Consider the following 15652-nt stretch of genomic DNA (forward strand, 5'->3'; position numbering starts at 1 on the left):
CTATGCCGCTAACTGAGGGCCCTTTGAGGTCATCTGAGGGCCCTTCGAGGCCATCTGAGGGCCTTTTGAGACCATCTGAGGGTCCTTTAAGGCCATTTGAGGGCCCTTTGTACACGGTCTTCGGTGGTCTAAGGATTACCTTCGGCCGCCTCAAATGGGCCCTTATTCCTTCAAGCTGGGCCCCCCAACTCGAATGGGGGGAGGCGCCCTTGGCCATGTCGCAAGAGCATTAACAGTGAAGGGATAAATAGCAATCAGTGGCCACCATTGAAGAAGTGAAAATGACAACGAAACCCGGTGTTCCCAGGCGGTCACCCATCCAAGTACTAACCGGGCCCGGTGCTCCTTGACTTCAGTGATCGGACGGGAACTGGTATTTTCAGCATGGTATGGTCGTTGCCGACGAGAGCCGTCCATCTTCAACTCCTTTATCTGTAACATAAAAGATGACGTCACAACTCTGGCACTGATAAGCCTCAAACGCCACAGTCATTGCCTTTGGCCAAGCGGATGGCTTGAGTGATGGCGCTGCTCAGTCTCATTGCTTATGTGACCACCAAAAACACTGCCAAGTACCGATAGGTTACAACAAGCAAATGGCTCGCAAGCAATATGTAAAGGACGATGACACCAAACACATGAGTGAGAAGGGCAGTTGAAAATCGGCACAACTGAGAAATGACCCCCGTCAAATCTCGAGACAAAAGCGGCACTTACACCCACGCCGGCCGGGGGGGGGGGGGTGCCGCCCCCCATAGTTTTTTTTTTCGCGATAGCTCCGAACGCCACGGCGATACAGAGATGAAGCTTGGCATACCTGAATTTCGATTCAAGCCGGATCTTTTGACACCAACCACAATTTTCAGGTCATGTCAGGTCACCGACCTATGACCACTGGCGGATCCAGGGCTTCAGCGCGGGGTGGGGCATTCCAGGTCACGGAGCCAAACCTACATACTACATAGGTTACCCCCAAATCCTGTTTTCTCATCGGATTTAGGCCACTTATTTTTCGTCATAGTCCTGACACGAGTTTTTTTCTTGAAAAAAAAAAACAGAAATGGTAGGACAACTGACCCCCATTTGCAGATCCAGGAGGAGAAGGCTTTTGGGACAAATACCCGGGCAGCGCCAGAAATCGACGAAAATTGGTGGGGCCGTTGGGGCCCTCAGAATGACTGGTGTATAGAGCCGACCCAGGGCCGCCGGTGTGGAACCTGGCGTGGGACCATCAAAGGTATCGGTGTGGGTTCCCCAGAGGCAGTGGTGTGGGGCCCTTGGAGGCACTGGTGCAGGAACCACAAAGGATCCGGTGTGGGCCCTCTAAGGTGCTGGTATGAGGCCCTCACATGGACGCCATTGTGGTGCCTCAGACACTGGTGTGGCGCTAAGCCCATACCATTCACAGATGGCTGTGTGTGGGGCCCTTGGAGTTGTTGGTGCGAAATGTGAATGCTTAATAACCCAGTAGGACCTCTCAGAGACCGACAAAGGGCCCTCAGAGGCCGGTAACGGGCCGTATGATGCCAAAAATGGGCCTTCACAGGCGGCAAGTGAAGGCCGGCAGTATCTCGGCAGTATCTTCAGGAGCCCTGTGGAGTTCTTAGAGATCGGCATGGTACTCTCAGACGCCGGTGGAGCCGAGTCACCGATGTAGGACCTACAGAGTTACCGGTGGCTGGCTGCCAGAGGCACTGGTATCGGGCCCAGAGGCGCCGGTGTAGGACCCTCAGAGTCGCCGATGTGGGGCCTCAGGAGACACTGGTGTCTCAGAGGTGGCGGTGTAGGGCCCTCAGACGTGTCTGTGTGGTGCCCTCACAGTCGCCGGTGAAGACTTTCAAAGGCATCGTTGTGGGAGTCCTCACTCCTCAGAGACACATGCATGGGGGCAAGGGGTCTTCAAGAGACCATCAAGGGTCAGCAGAGGCCTTCAGGAGCCCTGTGGGATCCTGGAGACTGGCGTGGTACTCTCAGGCGTCACTGGGAGCCCTCAGAGTCACCAGTGCGGGGCCCACAGAGTTGCAGGTAGGTAGCCGTCAGATGTGCCTGCTTAAGACCTTCAGAGGCGCCAGTGTGGGGTCCTCAGAGCCGCCGCCGATGTAGGGCCTTAAGAAATATTGGTGTTAGTCACTCAGATTGGCGGTGTTGGGCCCTCAAAGGCGCCGGTGTGTGACCCTCACAGGCGCCGTTATGGGCCCTCAGAGACACTGGTGTGGAGCCGTTCCATGCGGGTATGGGCCAGGACCCTAATTAGAGCTGACGCTTAATAGGTCAGCAAGGTCACTCAGAGGCCAGCACAGGGCTCTCAGAGGCCGGAGTGGGGCCCTTATGGAGATGTGTGATATGTGGGGACTCAGGAGCCCGTGACTACGTGAGGTGCTCTCACTAGTCCTGCGGGTCTTATCTCTGTCGAAATAAGGCACGCTTGGACCCTGAGCGGCCCATTGGCACTGCAGGGCCTCTCGGCCCATAGGGCATCATGCATCTAATGAGGCGGCACGCGCCCCTTGTGCCCCCTCCCCCCCGGTTACGCTGCACTAGCTGCGGCCATACAGGTAAATCATACTCTAACCGTCCCCGTCCCTATTCCCAAGCATAGGCGGGGGCCGATTCCTGGTTTGCGCAATATGAGTGCCATCGTTAGACAATACGGTCAAAAGGGTTGAAGCGGCATTACTCCCCTGTGGTAAGAACTAAAAAGCAACATATTTTTAGACAAAATAAAGCAATGATAACTAAATTGAGGTTACTAAAACGACTCTGATCACAAAAGTAGTTACTGGGAAGGCTTTCTAATCCATTTTTATTCAGTTTCTCGTTATAGGCGTAAGAAGTGTAAGTCTGAACGGGGGGGGGGGGCATACCTGTACTGAATGCCCTCCCCAGGCTCCTGTCGGGGGGGGGGGGCATATGCCCCTAATGCCCCCCTGGATCCGCCAGTGCCTATGACATCATAAGTGAACCTCTGCATGGTCTTAACCCTTGCCCCACTGGGGTCTGCGTATAACGCGCCCTACTGGTGGTGGGGGGGGGGGGGCTCTTCCATTCCATTCTAGAATGTTTATTGCACATCGACAACCTAGTAAAACGATCGGAAAATAAACATGAATAACAGAGATAAAGCAAAATACCTCTCGTAACATAATCAGATAGTCACCATAAACATAAAGCAACATGAACATAGCCTTCAGATCAACGTCGAATATAACATAAACATACAACGTAATGACGGTAACGTAGCGTACATAGTGAAACAAAACTACCACTGCCGCCGCCACGACAGGCCACTGACCCAACCTATGCCGTCACTCAGCCCACCGGGGGCGCCGCCCACAAAACAGAATAAGGTAGGTAAATTAAAAGCTGTGCGAACGAAGCAAGAAATTTTGGAAATGCTGAGCCACCGCACGACAGTCCCCGTCGCCAAGATCGTCGCCATGCAAAAGAACACGTAATAACCATGAAGTTGACATTTGACCAAAATTTTCGGGAAAAATTTGCAGCATGTCCCGATAAAGTTCCTCTCTCTGCAAATTATAGTTGGGATACGCGAGAATGAAATAATGAATATTTTCTGTTTCAAAGCCAAAAACACATTCAGGTGTATAGTGCCTTTGTATTTGATATAAATGTGAATTTAGTTGTGACATTTGCATTCATAGCCTGGAATGGAAAATATTGCCCATTTTAGTGCCAATTTTTGCAATACGGAGTAGGCCCAGGCACCCTCAGTCGCCTCGAGAACTCTCGTTGAAAGGAACGAGGAGGAAGGGATCGGATGGTTTCGGAAAGCTGGTTCCAGGATTTGCCTGTTGAGAGGAAAAAGGACTTCTGGAAGGATGTGGTCCGGTTGGGAGGCATGGTGTAAGTGTTGGAGTTGCGTGGTGTTCTGCCGGTGTTTTCTGCACGTGTTTCTGGCCTTATTATCGTGATATAATATGGCGTTTGGTGTCTTGGATTAGTGAATATATGATATAAAGTGAGTTTGTGTATTTGTCGTCTTACAGTCAGTTTCTCCCAGCCCAAGTCTTGTAGAAGTTTCTCGGTTGACGTCCTGAACATAGCCCCCGTCACAAGTCACCCTGTTCTGTTTTGTAGCGTGTCAAGTTCGGCAGCGTCTTGTATTTTTATGTGTCCGTCATATATTGTGTTACAGCAGTCAAAGTAAGGTCTTATATACGTCTTGTAAATTTGGTCCAGAATGGGCCTTGGTATAGTTACGAGCGAGCGAGCGCAGCGAGCGAAGCGAAGTCTTTTCAATATAACGGAAAAATCTCAGTATGAACGGGCCCGGCCCGGCCCGGCCCGGCCTGTAACGCTTTTGAGAGGCTTATATCTCAGCAACCGCTGGACCGATTGGCCTGCGGTCTTTTTTGCTGGGTAGCCCCATCCCTTCTACCCCGTAATTGACTACTTTTGATACATCTCAGTGACCGTCGTGGCACGTGCCACGTGAAAAGTCAAGGGTGTTCAAGCAGTTTTGCAAAAGTAATGATTTTGAGAGGCCCATATCTCAGCAGCGGCTTGAGCGATTGTATTGCGGTAATTTTTATAGGGTAGCTGCATCCCTTCTACCAAAGGTCGGATACTCTTGATCTATGTGAGTGACCCCCACTGCACGTGCAATATACAAAAAGAAGAGGTGCCAAATTTGTTCCCATTTCAGTAACTCGGTAATTACTGGGGCGATCTCGCTGAAACTTGGCATGCAGGTAGGCACCCACCAGGCAATGAATTCCCACGTGTTGCGGATAGGGTGCTACTGCACGTGCGCACGTGCAGGGGGCGTTTCCAGATCTCGAGAACGGCTGGGCCGATTGCGCTCAAATTTGGTACACGGTTGGGGATCGGTTAGTAGGGTGCCGTGCAAAAGTCATTTTGGACCCCGTTTGCACGTGCGCACGTGCAGAGTGCCGCTTCCAGATCTCAGGAACGGCTGGGCCGATTGCGTTCAAATGTGGTACACGGTTGGGGACCGGTTAGTAGGGTGCCGTGCAAAAGTCAGTTTGGACCCAGTTTGTACGTGCGCACGTGCAGAATGCCACTTCCAGATCTCAGGAACGGCTGGGCCGATTGCACTCAAATTTGGCACACCGCTAGCGACCGTTTAGTAGGGTGCTTTGCACAAGCCCCGTTGGAAGTACCCTCTCGCCCTTCCGCACGTGCAGGGCTCACTATCTCGCTCGCTCGTTCTTCGCCCCCAAGGCGTTTTACTGGTATGTAACGTGCAATGGAGTAGATTGGACTGAGTGATTTGTGTAGCTTCTTGCATATTGCATTGACGTGTTGGTGGAAGCGTAGGTCCTTAGAAATTGTTAAGCCAAGGGGAGTATGAGTTTCATTAATGGGTACGTTTTCGCCCTCGAAAGTGAGCTTTGGTGGTGTGTACTGATGTCTGTGTGAAAATGTTTGTTGGATGGTCTTCGTAGCGTTGAATGTAATTGCCCATTCTCGACCATATGTATTTGTGGATTTCGTTGAGGTCTTGTTGTAGTGATAGCTGTACGACGTCAATGTCTGCTGTCGTGTGCGAGGCGTAGATAGATTTGTCGTCAGCTAAAAAAGAGAATGTCATTCTTTATTCGTCTTGAAAGTCCGTCGGATACCTAAGTGCCAGCAAAGGCCCGAGTACGGATCCCTGCGGGCAGCCCGCATTTATTGTTTTAGTGGCCGAGAAGGTGCTGCTGATCCGTACTCGGTGTGTCCTGTCACAAAGATATGATTTTAACAGTCGAAAAGTGAGTCAGTAATTCCGAAGTCGTGCTTACTCTTGTACAACAGTCCGTCATGCCAGATCTTGTCAAAGTATTTAGAAATGTCGAGGTAAGTAGCAGTAAAGTCTCGTCCCATGTCCAGTCTCGTGTGATGGCGCTGCTCAGTCTCATTGCTTATGTGACCACCAAAACACTGCCAAGTACCGATAGGCTACAACAATAAAATGGCTCGCAAGCATTATGTAAAGGACGATGACACCAAACACATCAGTGAGAAGGGCAGCTGAAAATTAGCACAACTGAGAGATGACCCCCGTCAAATCTCGAGACAGAAACGGCACTTTCAGGGACAGGACATACCACTGCCATTTGGCGACATAACGCGATCTGAGCCCCCTGACAAAAATTGGTTCAACGTCTGGGGCGTTCCACGACAAATCGACAAATAAAAAATTAAATTTGCACCCTCATATTTTATTCTTCGTTGAAAACTGGTGTAAGGGGTTGTGATGGGCGGGGAAGCCAGCTGTGGCAAGGATTTTTTTCTTCGAACAACGGTTTCCGAGATATAGCCTCGGGCAATTCCCGGATTTCGCGCTGCAGCCCTATGTTTGGCGGCCTATAACTCAGAAACTATTGGTTTTTTACGATAAAAACTTTATATGGTTCAACTCACAATCAACCAACAAACATTTTGGCTATCTCGGATTTTCAATTTTTGAAAATTTTGATCACGTGACCTTTTGTCCTATTTTTCGAAGAGTGACCTTGATATTTTCCCCACTGAAAGTTGCAATTTTGTCTGATGACGATTAAAGCCTTATCGATGGTCATTCATATGCGATAATAAAAAAGGTGGTTATCGCCCTGCGTTGACCTCAGGTCAGGTCATTTTTATAACCTGTCCATTATTACGAGCGGGAGCGACAGCGAGATCTCGAGAATAAAGCAAGATAGCGACAAGCGGTAAACGGTAAAGGGTACACACGGATAAGGTCTATAATTTTTACTGAGATCATTTTCAGGTCAGGTCAAAGATGACGTCACAGGAGCTAAAAGGAAGTTAAAATAGCGGCACTATACATATATATGAAGTTTTTCTCAAATAACTTTCAAGGTATCCCAGCTAGGAACAAACTAATAGCACCATCGTGATCCTCTCGTCGATCCGCATCGAAACATATGTATGTTGACCTCGAAAGGTCGAAAGGTCAAAAGTTGACCTTACATTACGTGACCTAAGGTCAACTTTTGACCTTTCGACCTTTCGAGGTCAACAAACATATGTTTCGATGCGGATCGACGAGAGGATCACGATGGTGCTATTAGTTTGTTCCTAGCTGGGATACCTTGAAAGTTATTCGAGAAAAACTTCATATATATGTATAGTGCCGCTATTTTGACTTCCTTTTAGCTCCTGTGACGTCATCTTTGACCTGACCTGAAAATGACCGCAGTAAAAATTATAGACCTTATCCGTGTGTACCCTTTACCGTTTACCACTTGTCGCTATCTTGCTTCATTCTCGAGATCTCGCTGTCGCTCCCGCTCGTAATAATGGACAGGTCATAAAAATGACCTGACCTGAGGTCAACTCAGGGCGATAACCACTTTTTTTTTATCGCATATGAATGACAATTGATAAGGCTTTAATCGTCATCAGACAAAATTGCAACTTTCAGTGGGGAAATTATCAAGGTCACTCTTCGAAAAATAGGACAAAAGGTCACGTGATCAAAATTTTCAAAAATTGAAAATCCGAGATAGCCAAAATGTTTGTTGGTTAATTGTGAGTTGAACCATATAAAGTTTTTATCGTAAAAAGGCAATAGTTTCTGAGTTATAGGCCGCCAAACATAGGGCTGCAGCGCGAACTCCAAGAATTGCCCGAGGCTATATCTCGGAAACCGTTGTTCGAAGAAAAAAATCCTTGCCACAGCTGGCTTCCCCGCCCATCACAACCCATTAGACCAATTCTAAGCAAAAAATAAAATATGAGGGTGCAGGGCACTTGTCGATTTGTCGTGGAACGTCTTTCGATGGTTTCAGTCCCGTTTCGAATGATAATTTTGGCATTCAAAGTCACATGTTCACCAACGATTCTCTGTTCACGAACAGTTCGTGAACGTTCATGAATGTTCATGAACAAGTCATCCTTTCTGATATCTTTCGAGCAATTGTTATCATACGGTGCAGACATGACTGCAGGCATGTTTTACATGTGAAAAATGCACCAGTGATATCTCAAGTACGTGAATCGTGATTTATAATTATTCTTGCAACGCTGAGGCTTAAATTGTGCATTTAAGACCTTGCATGACGTCATATAAGACGCCACTAAGGTTGTTTGGTGCAGTAGGAGCTTTTCGCTAATAACTTCCGATCAAATTCAGGTAGCGAATCGGTTGAGCCATCAATTGACTCAGAAAGAACTGCAACATCGAATGATGTGCAGCATGGCATCCTCCATGCAGCTTCGTGACCCGAGTGGCTTTGACCTGACCTTGACCTGAGGTCAACATCCTAAAAAGGCCTAATCAAAACAAAAAGTATATCAGTCGACGCGCCTGGCAACGAAGAGCACGACGGTGCCACAATCGCGGCTCTGCTACCATTTTTGGTGAAGTTATTAACCAAAAACCAAACCCTTACTTCATGACATTTGACCTGACTTCAGGGGTCACCGGTTGGTGTAAGACCTTGAAATCGGATACCAATCGTTGTGGTTCGTAAAGACGCACACGCTGGTTTTTTCCGCAAGGTTTTATCTCAATTAGGAGTGAAATGGCTAAGGAGGGGTCTTATCTACCCCTCTTTACCGTGTTCGCGAACAGTTCATGAACGTTCGCGAACTGTTCGTTGTTTGTTTACCAAAATTTGACCGATGACGTCACTTGTTCGCGAACACATTTGTTCGTGAACAGTTTGTTTATGTTTGTTTATTTGAAAAAAAAAAAAATTAAACAAACACCAAACCCTGCACAAGAACAAGTTGGTAAGCGAACTCCAGAAAGTTGATTTCAAAGAGCGCTGAGGTCCGGTGGGCGCCACACTCGCCGGAGCTCAACGTTGTAGAATTCTTCAACGTCGTAGATATATAGTGGTCTATGCATGAATCCATCTCAAGCATACGCATAAGCATAATATATTTTATATTGCAACCACACTTCTTAAATGCTACGGTGTACATACCTGTTTATCATGTCTTGCAAATTTGACGTAGGCTGACCGACGTCTTGCATGATGCATCAGATCACAGTCAATTGACAACGTTTTTTTTTTTTAATGACGTTCAATCAAGCAAAAATGCAGTCACTAGCCCTTACTGCACTTGTAGCATTAAAGTACGTATATCTTTACTGATTGACATGGTGTAGGCTAATTTGCGATAAATGCAATAACGAAGGCTAGTGCGCTAATTACGAGCGCTAGTTTCTGCTGTATCGTTATTACTGCAACCGCAACCGCAAGGCAGCCACGTCCAATGCGAGCCGCCCCGGTCCGGCATACGGCCTTGGGTCCGGCAGCTATACTGCCCCGTCGGCTCCACGCATCCGACTGACCGGCCAAGGTCACCGCTCCGTTCGCCGGGAGGGCGGAGCTTAATGGTCACGTGCCTGTGACGTCACGCCTACGTACGAATAGCCTCTACTCCACTGACGGATTTACGGAGCTGATTTTAACATTACGAGGCAACGACAAGTACCCTAACAATTGATATTTTGTTAAGAGACCATATTAGCGAAAATTGGCGCTTGAGCTGAAATGTGCTTCGTGAAAATTTGAAGCCAATTGGATAAATATTAAACATATTAAACGCTGTACATATTAAACATATTAAACGCTGTACAAGTTCTATGGAGAAGTCCACACAGTAGAAGGCTTGCAGTTTACTCCGAGCTCGCTGCAAGTTCTGCGAGCTGGGCTACAGCGTCACCTGTCAGAGATGCTGGAAGATATGCCAAATATGGCCACACACCCTACTTTCCGCAAGTCAAACGAGCAGTTCAGAGCCGCTAAAAGACGATTTGCTTTGGAGGGCAATCGGGCTGAGGGCACTGCCAAAATGCCTATGGATCCTGCGGACCAAGAAGTCGTCAGGCAGTATTTCGCCAGCCAAAAGACTTACGAAGACCCCACAGTGCTGCAGCAATACGTTTACTACATGCTGTCTATGACGTTTGGCTATCGTGGCCGTGAAATTTGGCACCAGCTGAAAAAAGACAGTTTTGTAGAGGGAAGGGATGCGCTCGGAAGGGCTGAGATAAGGATGGATCAATCCCTCATGGAAAAAAACTATCAGCACACGGGTCCAAGCTCTACCTGCCGACGAGTCACATCTCTAACAGACGACCCGGAGGCAGGAGTCTTTCTGTACACTACGCTGAAGCTCTACTTGTCAAAGCTGGATGAGCGTCAACCAGCTTTCCTTCAGAAGCCAAAGACAGCTCTGCAAATGGTACAGGAGCCGGACAGTGACTCCTGGTACGTGAACGCGCCGAAGGGGAAAAACGCCATCGACAGCATGATGCCGACAATAAGTGCCTCTGCTGGCACTTCTAAAAGGTACACAAACCACTGCATCCGGCACACCTTGGGAACCAACATGCTTCGGCTTGGGTATCCCATCGCAGCGATCCAGGCCCGGCTTCGTCTGAGGTCCTCTAGAACCCTGGAGTGGTACACTTCGCACCGTACGGCGCAGGAGCTGACGGAAGAGACGAGAGATGTGACGAGACCACTGCGAGGACTCAGACCGCCGGAAATGGCCTCAGGCGGCGGCGGACCGCTCGGCCCGTCGAAGCCCGTATACCCTGAACGGCGGCAGCTGCTGGAACAGCCGAGCACAAGCGGTGCTGGACACCAGCAGGCTGGACAGGAGCAGCTGCTGGGACAGCCGAGCACCAGCAGCGGTGGACACCAGCAGGCTGGACAGGAGCAGCTGCTTGGACAGCCGAGCACCAGCAGCGGTGGGCACCAGCTCATGTTGCTACCAGGACAGGAGCAGCTGCTGGGACAGCCGAGCACCAACGGCGCTGGACACCAGCTCGTGGTACCGCCAGGACAGGAGCAGCTGCTTCGACAGCCGAGCACCAGCAGCGGTGGACACCAGCAGGCTGGACGGGAGCAGCTGCTGGGACAGCCGAGCACCAGCAGCGGTGGACACCAGCAGGCTGGACAGGAGCAGCTGCTGGGACAGCCGAGCACCAGCAGCGGTGGGCACCAGCTCATGTTGCTACCAGGACAGGAGCAGCTGCTGGGACAGCCGATCGCCAACGGCGCTGGACACCAGCTCGTGGTACCGCCAGGACAGGAGCAGCTGCTAGGACAGCCGATCGCCAACGGCGCTGGACACCAGCTCGTGGTACCGCCAGGACAGGAGCAGCTGCTAGGACAGCCGATCGCCAACGGCACTGGACACCAGCTCGTGGTACCGCCAGGACAGGAGCAGCTGCTGGGACAGCCGATCGCCAACGGCGCTGGACACCAGCTCGTGGTACCGCCAGGACAGGAGCAGCTGCTGGGACAGCCGATCGCCAACGGCGCTGGGCACCAGCTCGTGGTACCGCCAGGACAGGAGCAGCTGCTAGGACAGCCGATCGCCAACGGCGCTGGACACCAGCTCGTGGTACCGCCAGGACAGGAGCAGCTGCTAGGACAGCCGATCGCCAACGGCGCTGGACACCAGCTCGTGGTACCGCCAGGACAGGAGCAGCTGCTGGGACAGCCAAGCACCAGCAGTGGTGGACACCAGCAGGCTGGACGGGAGCAGCTGCTGGGACAGCCGATCGCCAACGGCGCTGGACACCAGCTCGTGGTACCGCCAGAACAGGAGCAGCTGCAACTCGTGTCCGGACATCAAGGGTTTCTTTATCCAACCTTTTCTGGACATCAAAAGGTGTTCTATGGTACGTTTAACAACTGCACCTTCAACTGAGGCTGACTGTTCTCACTCAGTGTGAGGCTGGCTGGTTGGGGCTGTCTGTCTTTACTATGAGTCTCACGGATGGTGAGGATTCAGAACGGTAACGGAAATACAACATAGTCAGCAATGCTGTTTTTTAATACCGAGATTATCTCAGCAACGGAACAATGGCAAAGGCTGCAAATGCTACAACTGAACGAGGGAGGAACGAGGGGGGAGAGGGAGAGAGAGAGAGAGAGAGAGAGAGAGAGAGAGAGAGAGAGAGAGAGAGAGAGAGAGGAGAGAGAGAGAGAGAGAGAGTGAGAGAGAGTGAGAGGGAGTGAGAGAGAGTGAGAGAGAGTGAGAGAGAGTGAGAGAGAGTGAGGAATTGAGGGAGAGAGAGAAAAAAATGAAATATATTAATTAGGTACGGTATAATTTATGTTATACAGTCTAGCAATGCTAATCTTCACAGGGAATAAATTCTGTTATACCCTTTGAAGTTAATCTCTTCCCCCAAAATACTTCCATGCCCCGTTTTCTTATTCTCGTCCCCCAAAGAAAACCCCTTTAAGACTCATAGCTTCAGATGTAATGATGGTGTATTGAACTTCTATATATAGTTTTTTTTTGTGAAGAAATCAATCTCGATAAGTGTTACCTATGTTTAATGTTTAAGTTATTGCATGATAAATGCACGAAAGCTTAACGGGCTAGCGAGGTTAGCTTTTGATTCTGATGCATCATTCTAGGGAATCCGACTCCTTATCGTACGATCTTGTATAAATAATTCATATCTTATAAGGATTTAGCATCAAAACGACAAAAAATTGCCATAATATAGTTAACTCCGCTGGATGCTCGGTATACCGGGCAGTATTCGGCCAGATTTCCCATAGGATATTTACATTTCATGCACTCGTAAACTCGTGCATGAAATGAGAAAATAGCACTCATTTCATTCGTGCAATTTTCAAAATAGTACCCTCACTCCGTTCGGGTACTATTTAGAGGCAAATTAATACCCTCACTTCGTTCGGGCATTAATTTAAATATCCTTGGGAAATCTGGCCGAATAATGCCCGGTATAACGAGCATCCAGCGGAGTTAACTATATATTATCGGTTGCCCTATTTACATCCTAGGTCATCTAATGTTAAGAAAGATCATGAGCGATTGTTTATACTATAATTTTGAATACATATGCTAGCTTCGTGTTCAAAGCATATTCTAAGCTCTAGATCCAATGTACAAAAAGGCATATGATCTGACCCAAGATCTGACCTAAAAACGACCAAAAGTCTTTCTTCATTTCCCGAAAACCAGCCCCCGTTCACGAGCTCCAGAATTCCTTTACCGTGACGTCATCACGGCGGAAGAATTTTCCTTCACCGATAGCAAAGCATGCAAATCATGGTGTGTTTCAGGCAGGCTGACGAGAAATCCAAGCCCTATATGTGTTCAAAAGACGTACCACTAAACCATTAGATTCGTCTCATTACGATAAATGGGGTTGAAATCGAAACATTCGGCCTATATTTAAATAAAATGGGCCAATCAAATGGTCCCTGCAACTCCTAATGAGGGATTTCCTCCTCGTTAAACATTTGTTCCTTGTGTTTTTTATCAACGACAGGGGAAATCCTTCACAATTGCTAGCAGATTACTACCATATTCCCTCGCATTTCTGTTGCGCATTGCCTCACAAATAAGAGTTTTATGAAGTTTCTGCTAATTGAGTTGTCATATTTTGACTTATTTTGGCGATTGTTAATTAATTCAACACAGCATGGAATAGATAGCGTTCATAGTTTGCTGAAGAATATGGCTTTTGCTGAGTTATTATCAAGTTATCTGTGATTTGGTGCGCCGTGATTGTAGCATTATGCAAATTATATCAACTTTTAAAATCAAATCAACTTTTGAAATGAAGTTCACAAGAAAAACCAATAGTTGTAGCTTACTGATTGTTTAAACATAATGATGCAAGATGTGTCTCCCAGATTGAACTCATATTTCAATTGAAAACTGAAAATACAAAACAGAAGATGGGCCTGCGGAGTCACTGAGATCACAAGGTGCTCAGTCTTGATTGTTGGTAGTTGAAGATGTTGAGAGAACTCGTGAATCTGCATACCAGGTCCTGACTTGCTTGATTGATCAAAGCTATTTTAATTGTCATAATTGTGTGTAGTGACTGTGCAAAGTGCTGCTGCGCAGGGGCGTAACTTTTTGGTTTTCGTTGGGGGGGGGGGGGGGGGGGGCAACGCTGTCAGGGGCGCCTTTTTAAGGGCATGGGGGCGCCTCCCCGTGACTGTCTAGAAATAAGTCTTATTTCAGTTTACGGCAGCATCTTTTTTTTACCATAGCACGTTGTTTTTTGTACCGTCGTGTTTTGGCACGTTATGTTGCAGTTTTGTTTCTGAAATAGCGCGCCAAAAGCGCGGAATTATTTTGAAACCAAATACACTTTGAAAGCAATTTGGGGACCAGAGACCGGGGGCGGGTAGTGGAATTGGGGACCAGGGTAGTGACGCCTTATTAAACAACGCATATGGTAGTTCTTCTAAAGAAACGAGACGAACTGATGAATTGACAAAAAGAAAAGAAAAAACAACTGATAAAAAGGCGAGATTAAAGAAACAAATCTGTAGAACTTTACCCCACGCAGAAGCAAGGGACGTTTTTACGCCTCCCCTTTTAAGTTAAGAACACACTTCATACTGCATCTTTTCCGCACGTGCTCTAGAAGCAAACCAGTGGCAAAAATTTGCCCTCATCGAAAAAAAAAAAATTGCCCCCCCCCCCCCCGCCCGCGCCGGGCCGGGGGGAGGGAGTGAACACCTCCCCTGCGGTTTTTCGCAGATATCTCAAAACTCCGCGCCGCCGTTTTTGGCACACCTGTTCATGCATCTTTTTTTTACACATGTGCAAATTTCAGACCCAGAGCTCTCAAGGTCAGGTCACCAGGTCACGTCAAAAGACCTCACCTCAGAAAAAAGTTGCAATCCTCGTCATAGCTACACCGACGGAACGATCGCCTTGAAACTTTCAGCGATTGATAAGAGTAACAGTATGTATAAAATGTTAATCTCGGAATTTTGATATCAGTGACCTATGGTCAGGTCAATTTTGCGACCTCTCCATTACCTATAAGTCAATGGGAGAAAATTGAAATGAGCCTTTTTTGGACGAATGGTATTTAGAACCCTCTCAAACATCGTTTTATTGGTAAACATGATACACTGAATTGGAAAAAATGCACCTGTGACCCCTCTGTGTGCCCTTGAGGTCATCTCAGGTCATGAACGGTCACCACCAGTTTTTTGGCTGTAACTTTTGATAAAGGCGTGCTAGAGCGATGAAAACACGTCAGATGTATTCAGCTCGACGATACGGATCGACTGATATGAAACATAACCCTTTTCGGTCAGGTTATGACCTTGACCTGAGGTCAAATTTTAAAAATGACCTTTCAAGGTCAACAAATAGTTCATTCGACGCGTCTCGACGAGAGGAACATGATGCTGCCAAAAGTAATGTCGTGACACTCTTGAGTCAAAAGTTATTGCCGAAAAACAGTTTTCGTGAAAACTGCTATTTTACAGTTTTTGCCCTCTGGAGGCTAAACCGTTGACCTGAGGTCAAATCTGAGAACAGTGATCAGAAAGGTCTGTAAAAGGGCTATCGAATGCGCTTTTCCGCGGCGCTGTAGCTCTACTGATCCCGAGTTAGCCGTTGCAATTTCCAAAATTGTTGAAATGGCCTACATTTGACCTTTGATGACCTCTGGCGAGCTGACCTTTGATCTGACCCAAAAAATGACCGGAGTGTTTCAGTCATTATTTTTGACGCTCTTTCGAATGCTGCTTACTGCGTGTCGCTACGTGGCCCAGAAGCCGAGTTAGACCAGACACCCCCCTCCCCGCCCGGCGCGGAAGTCGCGGAGCACCAGCCCGGCGCGGGTTAATCCCAGGCTGAGAGCGTTCAAGCTTAGGTCACCCATATACCTCTGTATACCGAGACATGCAGA

At 48.3% G+C, this 15652-nt stretch overlaps 1 non-coding gene across 1 annotated transcript; it reads right to left on the minus strand.

Annotated features, from left to right (window-relative positions):
* Nucleotides 1-282: 282 nt before the first annotated feature.
* LOC122370861 lies at nucleotides 283-401 on the minus strand. The gene has a single exon (XR_006254619.1). It is a non-coding gene; the product is annotated as a 5S ribosomal RNA (ribosomal RNA).
* Nucleotides 402-15652: the final 15251 nt, after the last annotated feature.

This window comes from Amphibalanus amphitrite, unplaced genomic scaffold (assembly GCF_019059575.1).
Source record: "Amphibalanus amphitrite isolate SeventyFive unplaced genomic scaffold, NRLGWU_Aamphi_draft 001174F_arrow, whole genome shotgun sequence".
NCBI lineage: Eukaryota > Metazoa > Arthropoda > Thecostraca > Balanomorpha > Balanidae > Amphibalanus > Amphibalanus amphitrite.